This window comes from Nannospalax galili, unplaced genomic scaffold (genome assembly GCF_000622305.1).
Source record: "Nannospalax galili isolate Female #2095 unplaced genomic scaffold, S.galili_v1.0 scaffold1065, whole genome shotgun sequence".
NCBI classification, from domain to species: domain Eukaryota; kingdom Metazoa; phylum Chordata; class Mammalia; order Rodentia; family Spalacidae; genus Nannospalax; species Nannospalax galili.
The window spans coordinates 470,040-476,431 of NW_008353600.1; the positions used below are offsets into that span (position 1 = coordinate 470,040).

A 6,392-nucleotide genomic window follows, 5' to 3' on the forward strand; every position below is an offset into this window, starting at 1 on the left:
TTCTGCAAGAACAGCCAGTGTTCTTAACTGCTGAGCCATCTCTCCAGCCCCAGAACAGAGAGCTCTTAAAAGAAGAAAAAAAAACAACTAAGAAACACCTTAAAGGTATTCAAATTCCTTAGTAGTTAGGGAAATGCAAATGAAAACTACTTTAAGATTTTATCTTACCCCAGTCAATGGCTAAGACCAAGGGAACAAATAACACCAAACGCTGGGGAGGACGTGGGGAAAGGGGAACACTTACTGCCAGTGGGATGGAAATCAGCATGGTGAACTCTTAAAAAACTAAAAATAAATCTACCATATTACCTGGTTATACCACTCCTTGGCCTATATCCAAAGAACTCACTATCCTACTACAGGAAAACTTGCTTAGTCATGTCTGTTGCTGCTCTTTTCACAATAGCCAGGAGATAGAAACAAACTAAATGTCCCTCAACTGATGAATGGATAATGAAAATGTCGTACATTTACACATGGGGTTCTAATCAGTGGTAAAGAAAGATGAAATCATGAAATTTGCAGGTAATGGATGGAACTAGAAACCGTTTTACTAAATGAAGTAACACAGACTCAGAAACACAAGTGATGCATGTTCTTTCTCTTTGGCAGATCCTAGCTCTAAATCCTTAGATGTGAGTATATATCCTGATGTAACTGCAGAAGCCAGGAAAATGGAAAGGAACCATGGGGATAAAGGGGAAGAAGGAACTCAGTTGAGGAGCAGAGTAGAGACAGGTGTTTTTAAGGGGAAATGGGGAAAATGGGGGATACTTTAACTGTGGAAGGAATAGGGAGGGCTATACAGAGGGAGAGAGAGGAGAGATAAGTAACACTTAGGTAGCATGAAAAACCAGAGGGAAATGCATTGGTTTAAAAGCTTACTGAAAAATACACGTATGAGTGTATGTAAATAGCTGAAGGCTACACGATAGAAAACAAAGTGCCAGGCAGGAGAAACCTCCCTTCAAGTAGCCCAAGAGACTTCCAAAAGAATGCAGGCTACTGCCATAGTCCTTGACTACCTCCCAGAACTTGAAGGTAAGACCCTATTGCTGAAGACAAGACACAGTTCTGACACAGGATTTGGAGCAACTGAAGAGCTGGAACTGACCTGGAAGCCTCCCATGAAGACTAGCTCTCAGGGTGTCTGAAGATACTATGGAAACTTCCAAGGAAGAGAACCATTCAATAATCCCATCCAGCTGTAAAGTCTATGGACCACAACAATGATTGGCCTAGCAAATTATGGTACAGTAGTAACACTTTTATCTTGGGAGTAATCAATCAATTAGCTGTCTAATTGAGCTTAAGGCCTGCTCAATGGGAAGGAATTCATGTGTGGTACTGTAAACATAGCCAAATACACATGGCTGGAGAGGGCAAAGATCCTAGAGAAAAACTTAGCCTGTCACATTTCTAGACAAATGTAATTTCTTACTGTATGCTAAATATGGATACTTATGTTTACAGACAAGCATACTTCTCACCACTCATCAAAGAAGCTTCTTTTTGCAACAGAATGAGACTATTACAAAGTTCCACAACTGGTCACACACAGAGAATAGGTATCTATGAGGTGCCCAGCAGTGACACATCTATAATATAACCTCTACACCTAAGGCTCAAGGAACATAGCAGAACCGGGGGCAGAAAGAATATTAATGCATGTCTCAACTCTCACCAGAGAAGCTCCCTCATACAACAGATGGTGATTAACCCAGAAAGCCACAACTGGTCAAAGTATGGAGGATAACATTGCAGAATACGCATCACTGACTAGGACATCTATGTCAACCTCCGCCACCCAAGGCTCAGGATTCATTGTGGGAGAGAGACTGAAAATTTCTTAAGAGCCAGAGGTGTAGCTGAATGTGGTAGCGCACGCCTTCAATCCCAGCACTCAGGAAACAGAGGCAGGCGGATCTCAAGGTAAGCCTAGTCTACATAGTGAGTTCCAGGCTGGCTAGAGCTACAGGAAGACCCTGTCTCAAAAAAGACAAAAAAAAAAAAAAAAAAAAAAAAACCCAGAGGTGGTTGATGACCAGAAGGAAACAGTCTTCTAGTCAGCAAGGAAGTTTCTTGTATGAACTTACAGTAATGGTGAGAGCATGTAAAAGACCCATGTAAGCTCAAGCAAGACAAATTTCCAGCATAAAAGAAAGGAAGTGGGTAAGAAACCCCAACTTCAACTTTAGCTGAATAATTATTGGCAACTGATAATTACTGGGAGAGGGGGAGCTGGTTTTCTTTAAGGGTGTGTCACTAGATAGGTTAAGGACGCTTCAGAGGATGGATACACACCAAATGACATTTGGGGACACAAACTTGACTCAACAGGCCTTAACATACTTCAGGGGCAGCTACGGGAGGGGTGCAGATGGGGGGGTCTTAATATGATCAAAATATATTTCATGAAACTCACAAAAATTCGGTTAAAAAAATGTTAACTGCAAATTGGTGTTATGGAGAAGAGCAAGGTGGGAGTCCCTAAATGGAGGAAAGAATAGCTAAAACGAGAAAAGATGAAGAGTCATTGAAGGGGTGACTCAGACTCAAAGCATGTTACTGAGGTGCGACCTTAATAAGCTGTGTTCTTTTAGCCTTCATTGTCACTGGGATGACCTTCATAAGAAGGACACAGTCTAACAGGATGCAAGAAGAGAGAGGAGAAAGCAGCCAGGAGTGAAGGGATTCTGAGCCTCGGGGACCGATGGGTTGCAGGGTTAGCTATCTAACAGCAGTGACCCTTGGAACTAAAGGTAGATAGGCCTGGGAACTCACTCACCATAGAGACTCAACTGTGTAGTCTAGATGGGGAGTGGAGTTGCAGCAGCAATTTCTTCTAGTATTTTTATTATTTATTTATATTTGGGCTTGCTTTGTTTTGTTTTGTTGTTTTGAGATAGGGTCTTCCTGTAGCCCCAGCTGGCATGTAACTCGCTATGTAGATCAGACTGCCTCAGTCTCACAGAGATGTGCCTGTCTCTGCCAAGGTGGGTACCACCAAGCCCAGCTCTTCTATAGTTTATAAAGAAATGTCTTTTAAAAAATTAAATTAACTTTTTCACCGGGTGTGGTGGCACAGGACTTTTGTCCCAGCACTGGGAAAGCAGAGGCAGGCGGATCTCTGTGTGTTCAAGGCCAGCCTGGTCTACATAGTGAGTTCCAGGACTGCTGGGTCCAGAGGGAGACTGTGTCTCAAAAAGACCAACAGAAAAATTTAAATTAACTTTTTATATTTAGGGTATAACCTACATATAGAAAATCCAAAAGATTTAGGAAAAACAAGTCATCATAATCCCATTAGCCATGCATTTAATATCAGCATTTGAGTTCATTTCTTCCTTAAGTGTATGCATGCGCGTGCCTCTGTATGTGTGCGTGTGTATATTTGTATGTGCACACAGAGGCCAAAAAACAACTTCTGGTATAGTTTCTCAGATGCCACCCACCTTTTTTTTTTTTTTTCTGAGACATAGTCTCTCACTGGCCTGGAGCTTGCCCAGTAGGCTAAACTAGTCAGCCAGCAAGCCCTAGGGATCCAGGATTACAAGCATGCGCCAGCACACAGTGCTTTCTTAAACATGGGTTCTGGGGATCAAACTCAGATCTTCATGAAAGACAAACACTTTACAGACAAAGCCTCTCCCCAGCATTCCTCATCTTTTTTTATACGCATATTTAAAGACAATTGAAACTACAGTGTATACAACTGTGGATCCTGTTCTTTTAAAATGCAACACTATTTCAGAAGCATTTTCCTAGTTGCTAACCAGCTTTTCATAACTACCCTTTTAACAAGCGAATAATATATCATTAAGTAAATGAACAGTAATTTACTTAATTTAACTATCTTACATTGTTAAATGTTTAGAATCTTTCTGACTTCTTGATATTATAAATCGCACTTGTATACGTTTTCCTGCACATTTTCATATTTGAGATTATCTTCTCAGAATTGACGTTTTCCAAAACATAAATTGTTCTAGGACATGAACATTTTATGACTCTTCGTACTTACTGCCAAATTGCTTTTCAAATTGTTTATCATGCCCAGTTCCAAGACTAGTGTGCAAGAGAAAGTAGCAAGCTTTGCTACTTGAAAACACTGGATAGTTTCATGATTATGTATTTTTTTAGAGCTTCAGTTTCTAGGCTGTGATAATAAACACTGATATGTCAGATGGTCAGTGCTACAGAGCGCAAGCAAGTGGGGGAGGCAAAAATACCAAGAGGGGGCATGTGCTGCTGTTTTACATAAGATGTTCCAGTGGGAAAAAGCCTTTCTAAAAAGGGGGCACTTCCCTGTCCGTGGTAGTACACACCTGCAATCCCAGCTACAAGGGAGGCTGAGGTAGAGGATCACAATCTCAAGGCCAGCCTGGGCAACTTAGTGAGACCCTGTCTGAAAACTTTTAAAAAAGAAGTAAAAATAGAAATAAAAAAGAAAGAATTTGGGATGTAGCTTAGTGGCAGAGTCCTTGACCAGCACTGGCAAGACCCTTGGTTTAATCCTTCAAACTGCAAAATAATTACTGTGGCATTTGAATAAGAGCTGAGGGAAGTGAGGAGTAAGATACAGAGAACAGAGGAGAGAGGATTTCAGGCAGCCGACAATGCAGAGGCCCTAGGGCAGATGCATACAGGGTCAGTGTGACCATGGCCAGTGAGAACACAGAAGGTAAGGGGCAGTCAGGATAAGGCAGGCTTAATGGGTCACTGTAAGGATCACTCTGAACTAGATGAGAAGAAGGCACTGCGGGGGGTTGCACAGGAGGAAGTCAGGAACTGGTTCAGGTTTTATATGATTACGTTTTACAGCTTGTTCAGAACAGACTAACCATGTTCAAAACCAAACTCAGCATCTTCCCTGGCAAGCTGCCTGTATTCTTAGCATCTCTGTCCTCGACTCATTGGTGCCAAACTTTCTACAGTCTCAAACCAATGGCCACCACACCCTCCAAATGCTTCCTTGCATATGCTTTCACTGTCTTTTTCCACAGCCCCAACCTGTACTTGGACAGTTCCTGACCCATCTCCCACAGTCCGTCCCCTCCCACTCTGACCACCTAGGAGCTACCAGGCTGGTCCCTCCTGGGGGCTGCTCTGTGTCTGTGCAGTCTCCTAGCTCTTTACTGCTAGGACAGTCCAGAGATCTCAGAATAGAATTCCAGCCTTACCACAATTCCATTCTAATCTACTGGTCAAAGCTCACCTCCCATTATTATTCAAAAGCATGCTACCTTCCCGTCTAACAAGTTTCTAGAACCAGCTCTGCACTTTCCTACCATACACCTTTGCTTACATTGTCTCTTCTTCCCTGTATTTTCTGTTTCAAGCCATCCCAGCCTCACCCAGAAAGCCTGCCCATGCTTCTAAGACCACCCTAAAACAGGTCTCAAGATCACCCAAAACGGCTTTCTTCACAAAGCCATCTCCAGCTCCCTGACTGGAATTATGCCTATTTCCTTCTGTCGGACCCTAATTCTATCACATATCACACCATGGTTTCATGAATATTCTTTCTTTCCTTCTAGATGAAAAATAAACAGGAGGTAGGATTCCTTTAGAAAACTCTCATGCTTCAAGTAAGGATGGGACCCACAGGACCCCTGATTCCAGAAGACTCACCTTCCAGGAGAAAGACCCTCTCTACAGGCAGATTCTGTCTTCTGTTCAATCTTTTCTATAAACGTTGACATGGCTCTGAGCATGGCCTAGACAGATTGAAAATTCCTTTCTCCCCAGCTAAGATCAAACTCATAAATAAGTTCATTTTCCCATATCTCTATAGCTTATGTTGTTCTTTCTTAATGCAAGTGAGCATTCAGATCCAGAGCTGTACGGCCAGGGGCTCAGGTAACAAGTCCTTAGAGAAGCCACGTTTTGTCATCTTTGTAGCTCTGACAGTGCTTTTTGCAATCCCTAGAACATAGTAGGTGTCCAATAAATGTTTGTGGAACTCAGGTTCCCCAGGGCCTTGTTGCTAGTTCATTCTTGAAATAGCGCTGGAATTCAGGTCATCTGACTTCAGGCTCTGTGCACCTTTCCTAACACTGGTCTATCTTTCTGACTTCTTGCTACAGTACATTGTCATCTCCGCTGAGCTACATCTGAAACAGCTGAGGAATTTTAAGGCAGAATGACTAGGCAAAAAAATAAAATAAAATAAACCAAAGGCTGGAACTTATTTTCCATGTAGCTGTTGAAGCCAATGTGAACATTTGACTAAGAACCTGAATTTAATTAAAAAGCAAAAATCGAACAACAGTTAACAATGGCCCACACAGCTCTAGAAACATTTTATCTTCTTAGAATTTGATGTCTGATTTAAGTCATACTTATATCCATCAAGTTGCTGTGTTTCTTGATATAAATTTATATTTCCT

General features: G+C 41.9%; 1 protein-coding gene across 8 annotated transcripts in view; it reads right to left on the minus strand.

The window, feature by feature from the left end:
• Mkln1 (muskelin 1) overlaps window positions 1-6,392 on the minus strand; it is a 377,131-nt gene that overhangs the window by 322,641 nt on the left and 48,098 nt on the right. The gene's annotated exons all lie outside the window — the stretch shown is intronic.